Below are 23,606 nucleotides of genomic sequence, written 5' to 3'. Positions count from 1 at the left end.
GAATTAGTAGCCTTCAATGGTCTATAAGTGTTCAAGTAAAAGGAAGAGTTACGCATCTCTCACTTTAAATCAAAAGCAAGAAAGGATCAAGCGTAGTAAGGAAGGCATGTCAAATGCCAAGATATGCCAAAAACTAGGCCTCTTGCAGCAAACAGCCAACTTGTGACTTCAAAGGAAAAGTTCTTAAAATCAAAAGTGCTAGTCTAGTGAACACATAAGAAACAAGAAATAATAAGAAAGTGAAATAATCTAATTACTAATAGGGAGCAAGTTACAGTGCTCTGGATAGAAGATCAAACCAGCCACAACATTCACTTAAGTCAAAGCCTAATCCAAAGCAAGAACCTGATGTCTTCAATTCTATAAAGGTCGAGAGAGGTGAGGAAGCTGCAGAAGAAAAGTTTGAAGCTAGCAGAAGCTGGTTTATGAGGTTTAAGAAAAGAAGCCTTCTCCATAAGTAAAAGTGCAAAGTGAAGCAGCATGTATTGATGTAGAAGCTGCAGTAAGTTATCAAGAAGATTCAGCCAAGATCATTGATGAAGGTGACTACACTAAACAATAGGTTTCTAATATAGATGAAACAACCTCATGTTGGAAGAAGAGGCTGTCTAGGCCTTTTACATCTAGAAAGGAAAAGTTAATGCCTGGCTTCAAAGCTTCAAAGAACAGGCTGACTCTCTTGATATGGGCTAAGGGCAGCTGGTGACTTTAAGTTGAGCCAGTGCTCATGTATCATTCTGAAAATCCTGAAGTTCTTAAGAGTTATACCAAATCTATTCTTGCTGTACTCTAGAAATGGAAAATTAAAACTTGATGGCAACATATTTGTTTACAGCATAGTTTACTGATTATTTTAAGTCCACTAGTTGAGACACACTGCTCAAAGCTTCCTGTCAAAATACTATTGTTCCTTGACAATGCACCTGGTCAACTAAGAGCTCTTGATGGAGATTTACAAGGATATTAATGTTGTTTTCATGCCTGCTAATTCAACATGCATTATGCAGTCCATGTATCAATGAGTCATTTCAACTTTCAAGTCTCATAATTTATGAAATACCTTTTGTAAGGTTATAGCTGCCACAGACAGTAAATCCTTTCATGGATCTGAACAAAGTAAATCAAAAACCTTTTGGAAAGGGCTCACCATTCTATATGCCATTAAGAACATTCATGATTCGTGGTAAGAGGTCAAAATGTCAACATTAACAGGAATTTAGAAGAAGTTCATTCCAACCCTAATGGATGACTTGAAGGGGTTCAAGACTTCAGTGGAGGAAGGAACTGCAGATGTCCTGAAAATAACAAAGAAGTGGAGCCTGAAAATGTGACTGAATTGCTGCAATCTCATTACAAAACTTGAATGGATGAGGAGTCGCTTCTTAAGGATGAGCAAAGACGGTGATTTTCTGAGATGGAATCTACTCCTGGTGAAGATGCTGTGAGCACTGTTGAAATGACAAGAAAAGATTTATAATATTACATAAATTGAGTTGATAAAGTAGTGGTGGGATTTCAGAGGACTGACTCCAATTTTGAAACAAGTTCTACTGTGGGTAAAATGCTATCAAACAGCATTGCATACTACAGAGAAATTTTTCATAAACGGAAGAGTCAATCAACGTGACAAATATCATTGTTGTCATATATTTTAAAATTCTCACAGCCACCTCAACCTTCAGCAACCACTATCCTTATCAATTAGAAGCCATCAACATTGAAGCAAGAACCTCTACCAGCAAACATGACAACTTGCTAAAGGCTCAGATATTAAACAATAAGGTATTTTTAAATTAAGGTATGTACTTTTTTAGATATAATGCTATTGCACACTTATTACAGTATGGTGGAAACATAACTTTTATATGCAGTGGGAAACCAAAAAATATCATGTGACTTTATTGTGATATTTACTTTATTGGAGTGGCCTAGAACTGAACCTGCAATGTATGCCTGTATTTATTCGCCCCACTGTACTGTTATAATGGCTCTACCAATTCATCTAGACTAAGATTAGCAGTGACGAGATGCAAAGGCAAGGATTGAATTAGAGGGAGAAATAGTTCCACACTAAAGGTTATTAGATAGTTCAGTCTCTAGAGCAAAATGAATTGTCTCTTCTTGTCATTCATAAGATGATCAAAAATGGCTTCTACCCAGATCTATAGTCTAATCTTTACTGTTCAACTAAGTGAATTTTTTTGAGAAACTACTTTAAGGTTTAACATCACATGGCAAATGTGATAATCATGCAGTTCTTTTATTTAATATTCACAAGGCCGGGCGCGGTGGCTCAAGCCTGTAATCCCAGCACTTTGGGAGGCCGAGATGGGCGGATCACAAGGTCAGGAGATCGAGACCATCCTGGCTAACACGGTGAAACCCCGTCTCTACTAAAAAATACAAAAAACTAGCCGGGCGAGGTGGCAGGCGCCTGTAGTCCCAGCTACTCGGGGAGGCTGAGGCAGGAGAATGGCGTGAACCCGGGAGGCGGAGCTTGCAGTGAGCTGAGATCCGGCCACAGCACTCCAGCCTGGGCGGCAGAGCGAGACTCCGTCTCAAAAAAAAAAAAAAAATATATATATATATATATATATATTCACAACTACACTGAATGTATATACATACATAAAGCTATAGAATCCACCATTATTTTAATTTTTGTGCATATTATAACTGATCGTTTCCAGTTGGTTTTGTAGATTAAGCAGCTAATACAAATGATGACTTAAAAAAATCCACATCTCAAATATAAATTAGTACAATCATTATGGAAGACATATGACGATTCCTCAAAGATCTAGAAGCAGAACTACCATTTGACCCAGCAATCCCATTACTGGGTATATACCCAAAGGGATATAAATCATTTAATTACAAAGATACATGCACACATATGTTCATTGCAGCACTATTCACAATAGCAAAGACATGGAATCAACCCAAATGCCCATCAATAATAGAATAGATAAAGAAAATGTGGTACATATACATCATGGAATATTATGCAGCCATAAAAAGGAATGAGATCATGTCCTTTGGAGAGTCATGGATGGAGCTGGAAGCCATTAGCCTCAGCAAACTAACACAGGAACAGAAAACCAAACACTGAATATTCTCACTTATAAGTGGGAGCTGAACAATGAAAACACATGGACACAGGGAGGGGAACAACACATACTGGGGCCAGTTGGGGGTAGGGGCAGGGTTAGGGAAGGGAGAGGCTCAGGAAAAATAGCCAATGCATGCTGGGCTTGATACCTAGGTGATGAATTGATAGGTGCAGCAAACCACCATAGCACACATTTACTATGTAACAAATCTGCACATCCTGCATATATACCCCGGAACTTAAAATAACAATAAACACCCACTAGCTAGTCAGTATGTATTTATGGGTGCATTTGAAATGCACTTTTAAGATAAACAGAATTTTAAAAGGTAGGTTTGCCAAAAAAGATGAGTTTAAACCAATGAATGAAATGTATTTTGGTCTTTATAAAAATGTAATTTTGTCATTTTTTAAAATTCATGCAAGAACAATCTGTCTACTCTGCCAAATCTGCCACCTGAGATTTCCTCATTCATTCATTTAGCACATCATTACTGATTAGCTGTTTTAAACCATATGTTATTCAACCCTGGAGATGTTTATTAAAGAGTAATGTCTATGATTTATCACCCAGTGAGGACAACGTTTATGTCCTTTTAGTAATTCTATATGTCAAGTCTCCAAGCCCCTACTTTCCTGAATAATAGAGAACTTTGAGGGTTGTATATGTGGAACCAGAAAGTAGTCTAGAAGACACCAATATTTATGTTCTTGGTAAGATTAATTTCCAATTTGTCCACAGATCCATTGAATTCATTGCCAAATGCTAAGAGGCAGTGTGTCTCTCCTTTCTTAACTCTGGGAATCCTGTAGAGGGTGGGGTGTGGTTTTATATGAGCTGCTCATGGATAGCCAGAAACCACCTGTTCTCTGCTTTACAACCTCTTTTTCTGGTTCTTGCTCTCACCATCCATTTGCAGCTGATGGTCCTCCAAGGTGTCTCTCTGCCTTTGTGCCACAGCCAGGCCCTGTCCGGACAGTCATTCATTTTTCCACGTTATTACCGCTCTTGCCTTTTGCATACACTGTACTCTGCTAAGTCATCTATAGTAGGCAGAATAATGTTCCTCCTCCCTCCAAAATACATGTCCACTATCAAATCAAATCCCTAAAACTTGCGACCATTAGGTTACATGGCAAAGAGGAATTTAGTTTGCAGATAGGATTAAGGTGGCTCATCAGCTGATCTTAAAACAGGGAGCGTATTCTAGCTTATCCCAATGGCCTAATGTAATTGTAAGGGTCCTTAAATGAAAGAAGAAGGCAAAAGAGGATATCAGAGTGAAGCAATGGAAGGACCTGATGCACCTTTGCTGGCTTTAGATGGGGCTACGGTCTAAGGGATGTGGGCAGCCTATAGGAGCTGGAAAAGTCCAGGTAACAGATACTGCCCTCGAGCCTGTTTTAGTGTTGTTTTAAGCCACCAAGTTAGTGGTAATTTGTTACAATAGCCACAGAAGTAAAATGCAGCATCCCTCTGATGGAAATGTCTTGTACAACTTCTGGAAAATGGGACATCCACACTCTCCTAGAGCATTCATATATTGATGTTTAAGTTTTGGTGACTGTCTCTCCCCAGACAGGAGGACATCTCTACCTTTCTCAAATCAATGCCTCTTCAAAGGCAGGGTCCTGCAGAGAAATGCCTGGACCTCTGGTGATACACTAATTTTATTTATTAAATGGTCTTTTCCCATTTGCGGCACAGATATTCCAGACTTGTTGGAGAATACTGAGTGAGGAACTGGTCAAGCTCACCTCACTGGTACTTTAAGCTACTGTTTCCTTTTATGCATATGCCAAGCAGAGGTGACAGGCCCGGCATGCCAGACATGATGTTCTTGCGGTGATTTGTCTGGTAAAGGCCCGTGGTTTTTTAGTGAGTCTGGCTCCTGCTCCATCCCCACCCCCTGTATCGGATATGCCGGCATCTACCAAACATGAATGGCAAGCAGGTCCCATGCTCTTCCCTGTGGATATTTGGACCCCCAAGAAAATCACACATGTGCATAAAAAAGAATGAGATCACATCCTTAGCAGCAACATAGATAAAGCCGGAGGCCATTGTCCTCAACAAACTAACACAGGGACAGAACACCACTACCACATTTGCTCAGTTATAAATAGGAGCTAAACTTGGAGTACGTATGGACACAAAGAAGGCAACAACAAACACTGGGGCCTACTTGAGGAGGTTGGAGGAGGGTGAGAATCAAAAAACTACCTATCAGGTACTATGCTTATTACCTGGGTAACAAAATAATCTGCACACAAAACCCCTGTGATGTGCAATTTACCTATGTATAAAACCTGCACATGGACTCTTGAACCTAAAAGTTAAAAAAATAGAAGTAATAAATAAATGAAAAGCAGGCATGCAGCCAGATTATTGTTTTTGTGCATCACCTCATAATCTGTGATGGGTAAGGAGTCTCCTGAGCATTCTAGAACAAAGAAAGAGGTGTATATGCATGAGCATTGGTCTGCTGTTCTAATTCAGCTCCAACATAGCCAATATGTGCTGTCACATAAATTAAATATCTGTTAGCCCCTGTCCTCAAGATATTCTCTCAATACCTATTGCAGAGATTGACACAGTATCTTCTTCACAGCAGTAGATACTCAGCCTGTGTGCACTGGTGCTGCTGTAAGGCTGAGGTCTGCTCTGATCTGGCAGGGCCCCTGGCATATTGGCTGTTAAGCGTTTTGAATGTGGGAGAACAGTGAAATTGAACTTAAGTCCTCTTCAAGGTGGAATGGAAGGCTATTAACAGAGAAGAGGCAGGATCTTGAAGACTTATAAGAACTACTAAAAGGTAGGAGGAGAATTCCAGAGCATGAGCAAGGGTCAAGATCCAAGTAATCATTTGCTGTGTGTGGAGAGGATTAAGTTGTCCAAACTGGCCAGGGTACTAAGAAAGATGCCAAGGGAGCCAGAGAACCCTAGGTAATCTGTCTCTAAAGCAACGTAGTTACAAAACTTTTTAAAAGCTGATCAGTGTACTGATTTGCTTAAAAATTTTTGTTGTTGAAAGTGAGTGTCTTCAGTCACTTTCCTCCCACCCAAGTTTGGTCATTTTGGTAAACTATGAAATATTCTCTTGCCGGGCGTGGTGACTAATGCCTGTAATCCTAGCACTTTGGGAGGCCGAGGTGGGTGGATCACCTGAGGTCAGGAGTTCGAGATCAGCCTGGCCAACATGGTGAAACCCAGTCTCTACTAAAAATACAAAAATTAGCAGGGCATGGTGGTGGGCGCCTGTAATCCTAGCTACTCAGGAGACTGAGCAGGAGAATCGCTTGAACCCGGGAGACAGAGGTGCAGTGAGCTGAGATCGTGCCACTGCACTCCAGCCTGGGTGACCAGAGTGAGACTCCATCTCAAAAAAAGAAAGAAAGAAAGAGTCTCTCACATGGCTTTAAGCATTTTGATTTGTTAAGTGCTTTTTTAACTTTATTTTCTTTAATGTCATATTAATTGCACAACCATTTATTTCTTCTTCGTGCTGTTTGTAATAGAAACATAGCTTTAAAATCTACCAGTAACGGCCGGGCGTGGTGGCTCAAACCTGTAATCCCAGCACTTTGGAAGGCCCAGACGGGTGGATCACGAGGTCAGGAGATCGAGACCATCCTGGCTAACACGGTGAAACCCCGTCTCTACTAAAAAAAAAATACAAAAAACCAGCGGAGTGAGGTGGCGGGCGCCTGTAGTCCCAGCTACTCAGGAGGCTGAGGCAGGAGAATGGCGTGAACCCAGGAGGCGGAGCTTGCAGTGAGCTGAGATCCAGCCACTACACTCCAGCCTGGGTGACGGAGCGAGACTCCGTCTCAAAAACAAAACAAAACAAACAAACAAAAAACCAAATCTACCAGTAACAAGGGAGTGGCATAACGACTTCGTAGAAACTCCTACAAAGTCTGTGTTCAAATGTGTTCAAATGCCATATCTAGATCCAGGCACAATGTGACCTTGAACATTACTTAACATCTCTAAGTTTTTACTTTTGCATTTATAAAATGCCACTCATGGTATCTGTCTCCCAGAAAGTTTAAGGATTAAAACACGCAATTAAAACTAAAATTCGCCACAGTGCCTAAACGCAGTAAGCCTTCACTCATTAAAAAGTAGATACTTCCATCATTACCTTCTTCTAATACCTTTTCCTTATTAGAGAAAAAAAAAAAAAGCAAAGAAATTATTACTGCAGAAAAGAAAAAAATCTCAATATGACAAACACAAAGAATGTCATAATCCCACTCATTCCGAGATAACTGTTATTAATATCTTGCTGAATATTTTCCATATTCTTTTATCTGGTTTCCATATACTATTATATGTTATTGAATTTTTTCTTTTGTAAAATGAGATTATGCCGTTTATGCCATTATAACCTATCAGATTTGAGCAAACCACTTGGTGGACATTTACACTATTCCAAGTTTTTGTGATATGGCAGTGTAAAGCCAACTAAAAACGATTTGCAAATTAAAAAGCACTAATGGTTCCAGAAATTGACAAAAATACTTAAAGACACAAAAGGAGTAACAAAACAGCGCACAATTGCCAATACTTAAAAAGCCCATTTGGTCATCACTGACACTTCATTTTCATGTGGACCTGCTTTCTTTCCAATAAAATAATTTTGAAAATATTATATTACATGTTTTTCTAGCCAAGTCATATACTGCCAGGGCAAACATGAAACTTTGGCAGCAGGAAGAGGTGAAGGCACGAAGTGTGTGCAACACATTAAAAGACTTGACGATGGAGGATGAGGAGCCTTTGAAGGGTTTTAAAGTAGAGACTGAGCAGATTCCATCCCAGTTTTAGACTCTGCAAAACAGACACCTTGAAAGAGTTACTTGGGTAACTACATCTTCCTTAGATAGTGGTAAGGGTTGTGAGTTAAACCAAAAGTGTCAATGAGTTAGCTCAAACCCTTTCTGGACAAGGTTAAGAACAGGCGCACAAAAACATAAATAAATAGGAATCATTTCAAATGAATCATGTTTCTTTTCTGACCTGTAGGAACTTACAGGAATTGTTGTTTTTGTAAAATGTGTTACACTAATAAACTCTGAACACCTGTTCCCACGTTAGTATTCTAAAGATGAAGGGAAAAAATAAATTAGCTGTTACTCCATTTAGGAACTGGGCCGACTGCAAGAGGATAGGGTTAATTCCTCACGGCTGCAGGGAAGCAGTTTATCTCGAGTGACGTGTGTCAGAGTTGCTGTCCAGAGCAGATGCTTTCTTCGGCTGGTTCCTGCTTCCACTTCTATTGCGTCTGAAACAGAGCACTATGCAGAATGTTTGTTCTCAGACTTGCTTAGTGTTCTTATAAAATTTGCTTAATCTCTAGCCCCAAAATATGTGTCTATATATGTATTTTTTTAGGTGGCCAGGGTTTTTAAAAAATATGCCTATCTGGCAATATGTCTGATTGACCAACACTTGGGACACAGTGACACAAGAAAATTGTCAGTAATCAGCGCTGTGAATATACACGCCTACCTGATTCATCCGCTGGGCTCAGCTTGGTACCAGTGCTTTTGTTTTATGTTCATTAAAATTCCCATCAGGACACAAAATGCTGAACATCACCCAAAACAAAACCAAACAAAACCAACCAACCAAAAAAATAAAATAACACTTAGGCACAGATACAGCAATGTTGTTTGATGAAGAATTAAACAAACCATGTATATATTGCTTATTCTTCTTTAGCTCACTGGTAATTTTTTCTAAGGTTGAAGTTTCGTGTCAGGTATAAAACCCCAAATATCGAATTTTTGCTTATTTAATTCCCTCTTTGCTTCATGAAGAGAGACTGATAAATATTTTTTTAATGGAAGATATGCAGTCTTTCATACTCCCTCTCTATATTCAAATATGATAGAAAATGCTGTGTTTCATTTCAGCTCAAACATTTGGGTCATTATACCCTCTAAAAATATAACTTTGCTATATACAAGTTGAGGAAGCATGTAAGGGTTAAAATAGGTGTTTTGATAGGTTAAAATAGGTACTCTATCTATAAAACAAGCCTATACCAGTCATATGTTACACATATGCAAATATTTTGATCTTCATTTTTAAAAACTACAAATGAAAGTTAATTCCCAATTCTAGTAAATGGAATTCCTATATTTTAAGAAATAAAAACTAGTCCAGGATAGAATTTTCATTTGATATAAGCTACTGGGTTTCATTTTATTTTTTGTTGAATACATATGCACCCAGAGGTTTTACTTTTTTGTAGCAGGGAAAGTAGACATTGAGTAGGTTACATGCTATGCATTACTTTCAACAGACATTGCATTAAACTAGAGAAACAACAATTTTCAGTGAATGGCAGAGACTTCTGGTTGTCTCTCTAGGGCCTGTTCTCATTCTCTTCAGTGATCGCAGAAAGCCTGAGCTTTGGTTTGGCACACTGACACTAAATCAAGACCTCATTTCCCAAACTCCCTTGCTAGGTATGGCCTAGTGACAAGTTTTGGTTATGTGGGTATGTGTGATCAACTTCCGGAATATATCCTTTCTCCCTTTTCTCCTTTCTACTCCTTGGATGTAGGTGTGATGGCTGGCTCTTCATTCTGAACTGTGACAGTAAGGAAGCCTCCTAGTGATGTCGACATGGAACACTGGAGGCAACCTGTGTCTCAGATCTGACTGTGGAATCATCACACTGTCTCCAAACTACCTCAATTCAGACTGTCATGCAAAAAGAAATGAAGATTCATCAGGCTTACACTTTAGGTATTTTGGATCTCTGTTATGAACAAATATAAACCCCAATGAATACAGAATTTGATGCCTAAAAGTGAAGTGTTGGCCATGGCAAAACCTGAAAGATTGGTGCTGTGGGTGCAGGTAATAGAAGCCAAAAAGCTAGCAACTCTTGTTATGCTGTGGAAAAACATATGATGAAACTATTACTAGGATCATTGGAAAGCAGACCACATGCTATGGTCATAGCATCAGGGAAAATTGTAGAAACAATTCAAGATGTTGTCTAATGTTGGTTACTTCTTGGTGCTTCAGCGGAGACTACAAAAGAAGTAAACTTAGGTGTGAGCTATTCAGTCTAGTATCAGACTGCATCCTGCAGTACAAGTTGATAGAGTCTAGTAATATCACATTAGTAAGTTCATGCTAACTACACATATATGGTGCTTACTGTGGGCCAGACACCATTCTAGTGCTTTATGTATTTTAAGCCACTTACTCCTCAAAAAATACAATGAAGTATATACTGTTTTTAACTGCATTTTATAGATGAAGACCAGATAGGCTAAGGAGCTTGCCAGTTTTACAACTAATAAGTGAGAAACCTGGTTTGTGCTAAGCAATCTGGCCCCAAAGTCTGTATTCCTAATTGTTACACTAAACAGTCAGTTATTTGGACCTTATGGAATTGACAAAGCTAGTTGCTTTGTACTACAGATTGAAGCAATTCTAAGTAAAGGGTGCAAAGGGTCAGATTTATCAGAAGACAAAACAGTGCCTCTGAGCTTTTTCCAGCACCTGTAGTTAAGGGTTCTCTGACAGACAATGGGAGCCAGCTCAGTGCAAAAATTAGGTGAAGAGAGCTGTGTCCTCACCCCAGCTCTTAGTTTCAGTGACTTTAAGAGAGCCCCTCTGAAACATGAGAGGAGGGGGCTAGGCAGAGCCCAGAGGTAATAAGTTAAAGTCTCTATCGTCAGTCTTGAAAACTCTTACTCCACAAGATTTTTATCCGTGACTATTGACACGTGGAACTGACCTGAAGCAAATAAACTGGAAGACCACTAGCTGTTTGACAAAATTATATTACTAAGAAAACAAAAACCTATTCAACCCCCAAGGCATTCCCTTGGCCACCAAAGCAGGACCAGCAAAAGGCAGCCTACAAAAGCTGGGCAGGGCCGGATGCAGTGGCTCATGCATGTAATCCCAGCGGTTTGGGAGGCCTAGGCAGATGGATCATCTGAGATCAGGAGTTTGAGACCAGCCTGGCCAACATGGTGAAACCCCATCTCTACTAAAAATACAAAAATTAGCCGGGCGTGGTGGTGGGTGCCTGTAATCCCAGCTTCTTGGGAGGCTGAGACAGGAGAATCACTTGAGCCTGGGAGGCGGACGTTGCAGTGAGCCGAGATCGTGCAACTGCATTGCAGCCTGGGTGACACAGCGAGACTCTGTCTCAAAAAAAAAAAAAAAAAAAAAAAGGCTAGGCAGGTCCAAAAAACATACCTTCTCCAATGTCCACCTCAGATGACCCATATAGGATAGTGAGCCAGGAAGGTCCACTGGGAGGCATTTTCAGTTTTTCAGTTGGGATGACCTAGGAACTCGTGCTACTGACAAGAAGAGAGTTGTCATTATTCCTGCCCCCCCAGGATGGGATAACTTCTAAGATTGCTCTGCTTTCTGTGATCTTTTGTCCAAATGGGAGATTTTTCTGTTGTGGTTACCTTGTTTTTTGGTGCCCCAAGGTATGCTGCTGTAGGGGCAGATGACTGGCCACGTTGAGGAGCCATATTTGTACCTGTTAGAGATGAGTGCCCATCAATCAGAGATTCAAGACTTGCTAGGCTTTGAATAACACTCTCGTGAGGATACCAAGCAGGAGCTTGTGAAAAGAAAGATGCATATGGTATTTGGGTGGCCACGGTGGCAGGTGGTAACAGATACTGCTAGTTGTCCTATACCTGTTCTGCTTTTCTTCTATGTAAAGCTGAGATCATGATAAATAAATTAAATACTTTAATTCCCAACCTAACTCACAGCTAAATGTAACCATGTAACTGAGTTCAGGCTAAGGGAATGTGAGAGGGGAAATTATATGTGCAGTTTTTGAAATATGTTCTAAAGAATGTGGATGTGCCCCCTTTTTCTCCCCTTCATCTGTCCTATTTCTTGGAACAGGGATATATTGGCTAGATATCTATGGTGGTGGCCTGAAGCATGCCCCTTCCTCTGCCATCAAAAAATGTCCAGGTTCCAGTCCCTGGAACTTGTGAATGTTACTTGATGTGGCAAACAAGGATTTTGCCAGGTGGTTAAAGATCCTGAGAAAGGGAGATTGTATTGGATCATCCAGGTGGGTCCTAAATGTGTTGAGATGTATCCTTGTAGGAGGAAAGTAGAGGGAGTCTTGGCACAGACAGAAGAGGAGGCAGTAGTGTGATCACAGAGGCAGAGATTGGAACAATGTGGCCACGCCACAAGGATTGCCCACAGCACCAGAAGCTGAAAGAGGCAAGAAATGGCTTCTCCCTAAGAGCCTCTGGAAGGAACACAGCCTTCTTGGTTTGGGCCCAGTGAAACTGACTATAGAAACCTCTGACCTCCAGAACTGTGAGAGCATACATTTCTGTTGGTTTAAATCAGCAAGTCTGTGGTAATTTGTTACACTCTAAGGTGGTCTAATACACCACCTTAGATGAGGAGAATGAGAACTCCATTATGGGAAAGGTAAAATGAAAATTTAGAAGTGGCTAAGTTGCCAGATAACTATGAAACCGTAACAGCTCTGAGCTTCCTTCATCAGACTTTTTTAAATGAGAAAGGGATAAACTTCTGTCTTTCAGTCACTGTTATTTGGAGTTTCTTTTATAGGTAGTCAAACCTATAAATAACCAGGAAATACATTATTTAACCTTCTATCTCTAAGCCAAGATATAACTAAACAATGTGAAATAAATAGATGTCCACCCAAGGAATATGATTTAGTATCACATTTTAAATATACTAACAGGAAGTACATAAAGAAAATCTCAGGCCGGGCGCGGTGGCTCAAGCCTGTAATCCCAGCACTTTGGGAGGCCAAGACGGGCGGATCACGAGGTCAGGAGATCGAGACCATCCTGGCTAACATGGTGAAACCCCGTCTCTACTAAAAAAATACAAAAAACTAGCCGGGCGAGGTGACGGGCGCCTGTAGTCCCAGCTACTTGGGAGGCTGAGGCAGGAGAATGGCGTAAACCCGGGAGGCGGAGCTTGCAGTGAGCTGAGATCTGGCCACTGTACTCCAGCCCCGGCGACAGAGCAAGACTCCGTCTCAAAAAAAAAAAAAAAAAAAAAAAAAAAAAAGAAAATCTCTTCACTGAGCTTGGTACCACTTATTTCCATGACTGGACTCAAGATATGTGGAAGTGGTACTTTTACTGCCAAAGGCTTCATAGGTTATAGGAATGGTTTCACTGGTGTTAAATATGTTACACCAATAATGACATGCTTTATGGAAAATAGAAATTCTAGGTGGGTAGGGGGTAGTTCTTGGACACATTGAAACATGGTTTAAAATAACTCAGTCTTTGACCAAGATTTTCTTCTGTTCATTGGGAATTATTTCATTGCCCACTCTCTGTTATGTTTGTTTATGAACATGGGCTTTGCTTTGATTTCAGATCCAACATTCACCCTCTGAAGCAAGCTGTGTAATCTCTACAAGACTCAGTTTCCTTGAAGGTAGAATGGAACTACTTCATAAGCTCTCGGATAAATGAGGTAAGGCCTTCACAGAGTGCCTGTCACAGCGCAAGAGTTTAAGAATAGGAAAGTCATCATCGCTATTGCTATCTGGATGAGACAGGCCTATTAAGGAACCAAGAAAAGGATTAACAAATACAGTTTTTTGTTTGTTTTTGTTTTGCCTACTGTTGCTACCTCTGAAGAACAAATATAGATTTTGACACTATTAATAGAAAGCAATTTGGAAGATCAAGTTTAAGTTTTTTAGTAATCCATTCCTACCAAAAGTTTGTTTCATACAAAATTTTAGTTTGTATGAAGTGTTTTTTTGGTACAACTTTTTAGTCACCATGGGAATTTTATTTCAACAAAGTGTTGAACCATGAGGCATTTATTTTGATATAGTTAGCAAAAAGAGTGATTGGGGGCTGAAGAGAAATAAGGAAAGTGGAATGAAAGGCAGAGAGAAGAAAAGATTTGAGCAACGCAGCTTCAGGCAAGATGGGGAAGGAAGAAGAGTTGAAACAAGTATGAAAGGGGCTAAGAGAGTAAAACAAAGTAGTTTGTGGGATACTATGGGAAATACTGAACTATATAGCCTTTGTACTGGCACTGAGTCACAGAAATACCTATTCACATAGCTGCCGATAACTGAAAGTTTTTTGTTGTTGTTGTTCATCTCAAATATCAAAACTATTCTGTAGGTCTGGGATTATGGTCAGACTCAGGTGAATGTCAACAACTCTGGGTCAAAAAATTAGAAAGCCATTTAAATCAACCAAGGACCAGGAAAGTAGGATAGAAAACCAGCATAGCTGAGATTGTACTGCAAGTGGTTATTGTGCTAAGTGCATGAATATACTTCTCTCATTTAATTCATACAAAAATCCTGCACCACTATTTTACATAAGAAATGTGAAATAAATTTTTTATTTAAGATGAAATAATGATATTGATATATTACGGATTCTATTAATGAGTATGTTAAAATGAATATGTTATATTAAAATCCATGTTCCATTCATTACATCATGCTGCCAATAATTTTACTTCTGGTACTGTGGTCCTTCCTGATAAATTTTGGCCTTTCTTTCCCTTGGCGTTGTCTTTATAGAAGAATGATATAAGTATTTAACTGTAATAAATAGTCAGAACTACAAAGACAATTGTGAAGCTTCTGCTCAATATTATCTCCTCCTCTGTGTCGTAATATTTCTCCTGAGTGTCTATTTAAGATCCTTCTAACATTCTTTTCCTCTACAAAGGACACTTTATGATGATACCACTATTGTAAAATAATGGTGACTTCCAACTGGGAAGACAATTTCTGTAAAGGCTGAGGCTAATGCTAGATAAAGTTCTATGCAGATCAGGAATAACTTTAATCTCTTTCACTTTGACATGTCAAAGATGGGAATGAGTTCCAAAATAAAGAGTAAAGCAATGTCTATGTAATCTGAGAGAAGAAAACATGACACATTTCCAGCAATTCCAGGCTGTTTGGGAAGATAAAATATTATCGATGAAGAAGAGATTAACCTGTAGCTTAGAAATGGTTTTATGTATCTTTGAACTCTGATGAGATTTGTTATTTCTGAACTCCAAGAAATATCTTTATAACAGGATAATGTTTTTACTCATTTAATTTATATAATATGTCCCAGTGCCTCAAGAAGTAAACGGGAGCATTATCAAAGAGTTAGCCATAAGCAGTGATGCTTTGGGGAAGGATACCCAATCCTGATGTAAGTTTGTTGGAAGGAAACCAGAGTAGATGTCACTATTAGTTAGTCTCAAGTCAACTTGTATTTATGGCAGCTGAGTATAGTAACAAGGACTGTCTGATAAGTAATTATCCTTACTGAGGAAAGGAGAGAATTTCCAGGTTTTCTTCTTAACATTTAGTCTCCAATGAGAGAAAAGGATTCACAGAACGGTTTAGAGAAAGCAAATAAACAAATTGGTACCTGAAAGAGAGAGACAAGACCCACCCCACCCACAGGAGCACCTTGCCCCCAAAGAGGACAGTGGAGTAGATGTGCTGTGGAAACAAAGCCTTCCTCTCGCTTTGAGTTGGTGCACAAACATTGGATTGTTGCCGGGCTGGCAGCAGGTGTTCCTCTGTCAACACACGTCCTTCTCCTTTGATAATGGTGTCCAGAATTCTTGATGAACAGTTGGGTAAATTCCCTAGGTTTCTGGGTGAAGACTCAAATCAATAGAACTGTGACACCCTTGAAAGATAATACTGACTTGCCGGGCGCGGTGGCTCACGCCTGTAATCCCAGCGCTTTGGGAGACCGAGGCGGGCGGATCACAAGGTCAGGAGATTGAGACCACGGTGAAACCCCGTCTCTACTAAAAATACAAAAAATTAGCCGGGCGCGGTTGTGGGCGCCTGTAGTCCCAGCTACTCGGGAGGCTGAGGCAGGAGAATGGCGTGAACCCGGGAGGCGGAGCTTGCAGTGAGCCGAGATCGCGCCACTGCACTCCAGCCTGGGCGACAGAGCGAGACTCCGTCTCAAAAAAAAAAAAAAAAAAAAAAAAAAAAAAGAAAGATAATACTGACTTTAGTTAACAAAGGTGTCTGTGATGGGCTGTTACATAATCTTGCATTTCTTTTTTTTATTATTTTTTAAGACCAGCCAGACCAAATACTCAAAAGCTATGCTTATCACACCAGATAGACTTTTTTTACAACTAAGTTTTCTTTAATATTATGACAATTTGGTATTTGAAATGTGTTTGAACCAGATATTTTACACTCAGTTAGCCCTGGTTTTAAACCCACTAGATGGTCTTCAGTTATGTCACTAGGCCCTGATACACATACACACACACACACACACACACACACACACACTAGAGAGTAGCATTATAAAATCCTTTTGGTGATGGAAGAGGAGGGATCACAAAATCAAACACCATTTCACTTTGAAGGTTTAATACCTGTTCTAACACAATGTAACAGAATGAAAAAGAAAATTGTTTTCGATTGAGTTCACAGACACGTATTTAAAATTTATTTGGACAATTTGGATAAGAACTTCTACTTGCAGCATGCACTAATCTTAGACCACAGTCTCTGAAATGTAAGCCATACACTTAATAAATCAAATTTGCTTCAGCCTCCCTTACCTGGGACCAGGGGAAAGCCAATTTTGTCAACTCGCCTTCTCCAGGGTTGTATCCATGATCAAGGAGCATTACAGAGGTACCTAGGTACTCAGGTAGGATCCCATTTAATCTTCAGTCACTGGCTCACACAGGTAGCCTCTGAGGTATCTCTCGTTCCCATCCACAAGTCACTTTTAGAAATGGCATTCTCTAAACTTGTTCCAAACCAGGCCTGGGTAACCCATACCTTTTTGTTGCTTCTGTGCTGAGGCACAGTAATCATCATCTCCTTGTGATCCTATCTGACTACACAAAACACACAACCATCCTCTCTCTTTCTGATACCCCAACCTGGCAGACAGGGAAGGAGATGGAGGGAGGACACTTCACCTCGGAACTCCAAGGCTATCTCTGTCCAATTTGCTTCCTCCTATTTGTCCTGTCTCCCTTTCCACCCAAATGGATTGTTTTCTGGACTGTGGCAGGGGAGTGGTCAACCGTCTAATGATTTTCCTTTCATTTGTTTTGTCTTTTCACAGAGTCCTCACTGTGGCTCATGCACTGGGTTTTTCAGCTTCATCACTATTGACATTTTGGGCTGGATATGCTGTCGTTGTGGGGCTGTCCTGTGTACTGTAGGATGTTGAGCAGCATTCCTGGCCTCTGCCCACTAGGTGCCAGTCACAACCCCATAGACCATAAAAAATTGTTTCCAGATCTCGCCAAATGCCCCTGGGGGCAAAATTGCCTTTGGGGAAGAGCTGCTGCCTTAAAGGCATAGGCTTTTGGAAACCAATGCTGGTCAGATTCTCTGGAGACCAGAAACTACTAGTAAACAGGAGAGCTGGCAGAAGGGATGGCCAAACAAGAAGTCGGAGTTTCTATTTTAAATTTTTGTTTACCTCCTACTTGTCATGCTAGAAAAGGGGATAGAAATGTTAGGATAGCTACACACAAACACTTCTACACTACACGTAGATAGTTGAATGTTAGCAGAGTTCTGGCTTTGTATTTTTTGTGAAGTAATTGTTTTCTCCTTATTAGGCACAGGTTTCACCTTTCTAAGGGAAACATTGTACCACTGATACAAACAAAACAGATACAGAAACATGGACATTAAATTTGTACATGATAAAATTGCTTTTTTCTAAAATGTATTTTTTTCTAATATAAATTAGAGTGTCATATAGAACATCATTATGCCATCTTATTTTACATACACACACAGACACACACACACACACACACACACACACAACACACCAAGTAGTCATAGGTCTCTTTAGCATCAATTATCCCACAGTTCTTGAGAAAGAACAGCAAAAGTACAAAATTGTCAAGAAATTCAATTTCTAGGCATCTAGCATTTCTGAACTTTAGGGAAAGGGAGTCATTTACTTTATATTTCTCCGTGGTTGACCTGTGATTAGTCATACAGAGATGTCAAAAGCTGTTGACAGAACAAGAATAATGAGCATACATTTATGGCCTTCATCAATAGCCTAGGAAATCAACTGTCCCGTTAACCAAGACCTGGCACTTCCTCCAACGGATAAATCTTGAAAAAAGGGGTTTCCAGATACAGTTTATATCCAGGTAGTTCTTTGATCTTTTTGACACTTCCTTTGTCAATCACGTTTTCCAAGACGAAGGAAATTTGAAAACCTACAAAGATCACCAAACTTGCTTTCTTTGAGTGAAACTTGCTTTACTTAACTATGGACTGGCGGATATGTCCACTCCAGTGGTCAGTAAATACTTGGGAAATGGTGAAGCAGTTATTTAGCATGTTTGCCACTAAACTTGTTGCTCCTCTTCCCATTTACAGGTTGATCACTTGAGGAAAAAACCCAAACTTTTTGACGTTGACCATATATCTTCCATTTGAGGGCAATTGTCTTTAAACAGGCCACATCTTTGATGTTGCGCTTACCCTGGGAAAGATTTAGGTTAAATGATATTATTTACCCTAATGTTATGATTGTTTTACTTTGGAATTATTTTTCTCAAACACAATACTGAACTGTCTGGGCTCCAAAAGGTGAAAATTGGAAAGCATAAGTTATTCTGTACCTATGACACTTGGTTCTCCCAGACCAACTAAGATGTTTTATGTTTCTAGGTTTTATTTTGTTTTATTAATTCTCAGAAATGCATGTTCATACTTTTCATAAATAAATGTAAATATCTGAATTGAAAGTGAACAGAATTGAAAGTCAAATGCATATAAGAGAAAATATATTTCATCAGCCAACATGAAAAAAATTTATTAGTAAACAACAAAATGCAAATTAAAACAAGATCTAAATTTTTACTTATCCAATTGGCAGAGATTAAATTTAGGATATTCAATACTGGAGATAGTGTATTGTTAGCAGGAAAGAGAAGTGTTATAGCTTCTTTGGAAAATAATTTGACAATGTGTAGAAAGCATCTTAAATTTCCAAGTCTGAGACAGGTAATTTTAAATCCAAGAATCTATTCAAAGAAAATCATGTTAAATACAGGGAAACTTTTGTGTACAAATGTGCTCATTGTAGTGCTATTTAGAATATGGAGGAAAGGCAGAAACAAAGGATTTGACCATAAAAAGAAATTCAAGTAAATTGTACATTCAGTCCATGTAGATATTAAATATACTAATGGCTATTTCTAATAATGGAAAAAGACTCATAATATTTAGTAAAATGAGCACTGTAAAAAATTATATGTAAAATTTATGTATCAAAATTATATAGAAGATGCTTAAAAGACTAAAAATGCAATAAAATATTATTTATTGTCTTTCTACTGTGAGACTGAGTAAATGTTTTAAGTCAAATTTTCCAAATTTTCAGAAAATTCTACATTAACCATTACTCTTGTATATTTGAAATAAAATAAATTTTATTTTTAAAAAACATATGTACATTTTCTTTCTTTTTTGAGACAAAGTCTCACTCTGTCACCCAGGCTGGAATGCAGCAGCATGGTCTCTGCTCACTGCAGCCTCCGCCTCCGGGTTCAAGTGATTCTCCTGCCTCAGCCTGCTGAGTAGCTGGTATTACAGGCATGTGCCACCACACCCAGCTAATTTTTGTATTTTTAGTAGAGATGAGGTTTCATCATGTTGACCAGGCTGGTCTCAAACTATTGACCTCAAGTGATCCATCCACCTTGGCCTCCCGACATGCTGGGATTACAGGTGTGAGCCACTGTGCCTGGTCTATGTATATTTTTAAATGGTTACTCTGCAATACTAATCTTCACATGTAGAGTTGTTGGACTAACTACTATGTTTTTGTTTTAAGTATAAAACTTTAGAATCACAACACTTAAAAAATTACTATAACTTTATATCCTAGTCACAACATGATATGATTTGGCCATGTCCCAACCCAAAATCTCATCTTGAATTATAATCCCCATAATCTCCACGTGTTAATGGAGAGACCAGGTGGAGGTAACTGAATCGTGGTGGTGATTTGTCCCCTGCCGTTCTCATGATAGTGAGTCAGTTCTCACGAGATCTGATGGTGTTTATAAGTATTTGGCAAATTCCTCCTTGGCACATTCTCTCTCCTGCAGCATTGGGAAGAGGTGCCTTACACCATGATTGTAAATTCCCTGAGGCTTCCCCAGCCATGTGGAACTGTGAATCAATTAGACCTCTTTTTAGAAATAAGTTACCAAGTCTCAGGTATTTCTTCATAGCAGTGTGAGAATGGACTAATACATACTATATTTTTTTTCAGCTAGTCCAGCTTCAGCTGTCTTTGGTAAATTAATCATTCTTCTTAAAATAATGATAGACTTATGTCTCGTAACTTATTTTTATATATTATAAAGTTATGCCTCGTGTCTAATTCTAATATACTAGTAGTCAACTTTATGTTCAGGATTTCATGCATTCAAACTTCTCTGTTAGAGGTACATGACATTCTCTAAAACTATTAGCAAACTAATTTTTGGCTATACCTTGTTCTTTTTTTCCTTATTTCCTTCCTATAATAATACTTACATTCTATCTAGAATTCCAAGAGACTTTCATTCCTCTGTTTGGTAAATGAAAAAGAAAAGTTACACTTGCAGAACTTCCTCCTCTGCCCTTCTAATGTTGTAAGTGTCTTGAGTAATCAACATGAGAGGTACCAAACGTAGTGTTATTCTAGCTGTCTTCAGTCACCAGTAATCCCATGTTCCTGGACTATGAAGCAAGTTCTATGTCTTGTCAGAGGGCTGTGTTTGTGTGTGTGTGTGTGTGTTTGTGTGTGTGTGTGTGTCAGCAAAAATGAAAAGTAGAAAATATTAAAAAATACAAAAAAAAAAAAACTTCAAAAATCTTAACTAAGTTGTTGTCAATGTGTGGTCCTCAAACTGCATTTCTGACTTCTTAGACATGCACAATCTCAGGCCCTCCACAGACCTACTGAGTTGAAACCTGTATTTTAGCAAACTGTCTGGGTAATTCTGATACACATTACAATGTGAGAACCACTGCTTGAGAAGAAACCCTCCAAAAACTTCAAAGTAGTATGCAAACTCATTGTGTACAAGTACCTTTCGAACAAGGTTGAGGCTAGCCAGGGTGCTTTTTGGAGGTGATTATTCTTATGGCTTGATGTCTAGCTTGTTTTTCTCTTTTACCTCCTAAGTGTTAACATGTCTGCATCCAGTCCTCTTGTGAATCTGTTTCGCCCTTTTCTTCTCTTCTAAAGGAAGTCTTTTATGGTTAGATTCAGTTGGCCATGATGCTGGGATATGCCAAGGCAGCAGAAATCCACGCATTTCCTTTTCCAGACAATGTGCTTAGGATGGTCTTTGTGGACTCTGTTCTACTCTTTTGTACACTTTTTATTTTGAAAACAATTCAGCCTGTTATAAGTCAGACTTATGTGTTTCCTTGAGCAACATCTGTAGCAGGTGTGTGGCTTCCACATGTACTCATACAAATAAAAAATAATACGTGAAAACTTTTATCTCCACTCCCACAATTCAGATTCACAAAAGTATTCCCCATATAGATTGTAAATTTCCATATAGATTTACTAGCTGGCAGTTTGCAGCTGTACCAAGTGTTCTTTCATCAGCATCTGGGAATGTCCAGAGAAAGAACCTATAATTGTTATTCTGGATCTGTAAAATAGCATGCCTTCCAGTCACTCCATGTTTTCATTTCCATATTTATGTCCCAGAATTTATTATCTATTTTCCAAATTCTAAACTTACTCAAATTCTTTTGTGCCTAGCATTATTCCCAGTGAATTATTTATCATGCTTTCTTCATATAGTTTTTGTAGAATATTTTCTTATCTTTACACCATTTGTCTTATTCTGGCAGCCAAGATGGTTCTACCGGTAGATAAGGAAGATAATATGATTCAGAGGATGGTAAATGACTTCCTTGCAAAATATCTCCATTATTAGCATGATACAAGGCCTGTGTTTTAATTGATTAGTCAAATTTCCTAGCTCTGATCCCTCTCCCCCAGCTCGGATCCATGTTTTCAACTCCTTGCTTGGTATCATTCAACCTTCTGAAACACGTTTTGACTCGAGCAATGATTCTTAAACTATTCTCTCCATCACTGTCACTTGCTAAACCTAAAACACAGATTTCTGGGCCCACCCTCAAACATTCTGATTCAGTGGTTCCTGAGTAGGGCCAGAGGATTAACATTTCTCACACATTGACAGGTAATGTTGATGCTGCAAGCTGACATGACACTTTGAGTAGCGTTCATTTGCTTGACTGTTTTTGTGATTTACCTTTCATTTTTATATGTGAAGCAGACACCACTGATGTCTCAGCCATCCAAAAGCCATTCCCCCTTTCTCCTTAATAATAAATCTTAATTTTCTATAGAGACTCGGCAAGGCCTTTTGCTTCAAGAAAGCCTGCCTTAAATTTCAGTCCCAGGATGAGAGTTGTAATAACTCTAAGACAATTGAGTTAATAAATTCAAAATAATAGGCATTTTATTCCCTTGTGAATTGCCTAGTATGAAACATGAATTAGGTTGGCTGAGGAGCTTCTAAGACAGGATTCTTATCTCTCAAGAATACACCTGGAAGAGCTAAACCCTTTTCAGAACTCTGGATTTTTGGGGTGTGATTGCAAGACAACAGCAACCAGCTTGTGACCATCAAGATTTATATGAAAACATTACATTATACCCCACAAACATATATGCAATTTAAAAAAGGAGAGAGATTGTCAAATGCTGAGGATAGTCAGGTAGAAATAAAGAAAATAATTAGGTTCTTAAAATGATGATGAATCAACAAATTCACTAATCTGGAACCGCTTTGCCTCAAGACTTATTATTATGTGGAATTTCTGTTTTCTGCAGCTAAAAGCATATTAATTGATATTATCTATCTATCTATCCACACATTCATCTATTTATCTTCTTATCTATCTTTCACCTATCTATATATCTATGTATTCATCCAACTATCTTCAACTTATCTCTACAATTAGATTTTATTTTCTTAGTAAATATTTAATGAAGAGAAAAGATAGTTATAATACTATTAGAATCTAGCTATGTTAGTTGGGGAGGCTAGCTTACCACCTATCACCATCAGGTCAAGAAATAATCACATTTTATCTTATCATGCAGAGATTTAGAAAGAATAGAATATAAGAACATTACGTGTGGTTTGATGTGCATAAAAGGACAAAAAATCAGGATCTATTCAAGTGCACCAGAACAGTGGCCCTGGATTCCTGGTACACAGCAGGAAGGAACTGGGTAGACTCCATTTTCTAAATGTCCTTTTGGGTGTCCTTTTATGTACTCTCATGCTTCAGTAATTCATTTTCCACCCAGCATTCAGTGTAATTATAAAAAAAGGTGTGATGAAGCCATTCTCATTAGAACTCTGTAAAGTCTCTTTTACTTCCTACAATAACCATTGGGAGCCCTT

At 38.9% G+C, this 23,606-nt stretch overlaps 1 long non-coding RNA gene across 1 annotated transcript in view; it reads left to right on the top strand.

Moving 5' to 3' along the window:
- LOC105481700 (uncharacterized) overlaps window positions 1-23,606 on the top strand; it is a 42,341-nt gene that overhangs the window by 3,175 nt on the left and 15,560 nt on the right. The window contains exon 2 of the long non-coding RNA XR_987107.3: window positions 13,514-13,613. This is a non-coding gene — a long non-coding RNA (uncharacterized lncRNA). The remainder of the gene's footprint in view (window positions 1-13,513; window positions 13,614-23,606) is intronic.

This window comes from Macaca nemestrina, chromosome 16 (assembly GCF_043159975.1).
Source record: "Macaca nemestrina isolate mMacNem1 chromosome 16, mMacNem.hap1, whole genome shotgun sequence".
NCBI lineage: Eukaryota > Metazoa > Chordata > Mammalia > Primates > Cercopithecidae > Macaca > Macaca nemestrina.
The sequence above is the reverse complement of the archived record's forward strand: the minus strand, read 5'-3'. Positions and strand labels throughout refer to the sequence as shown.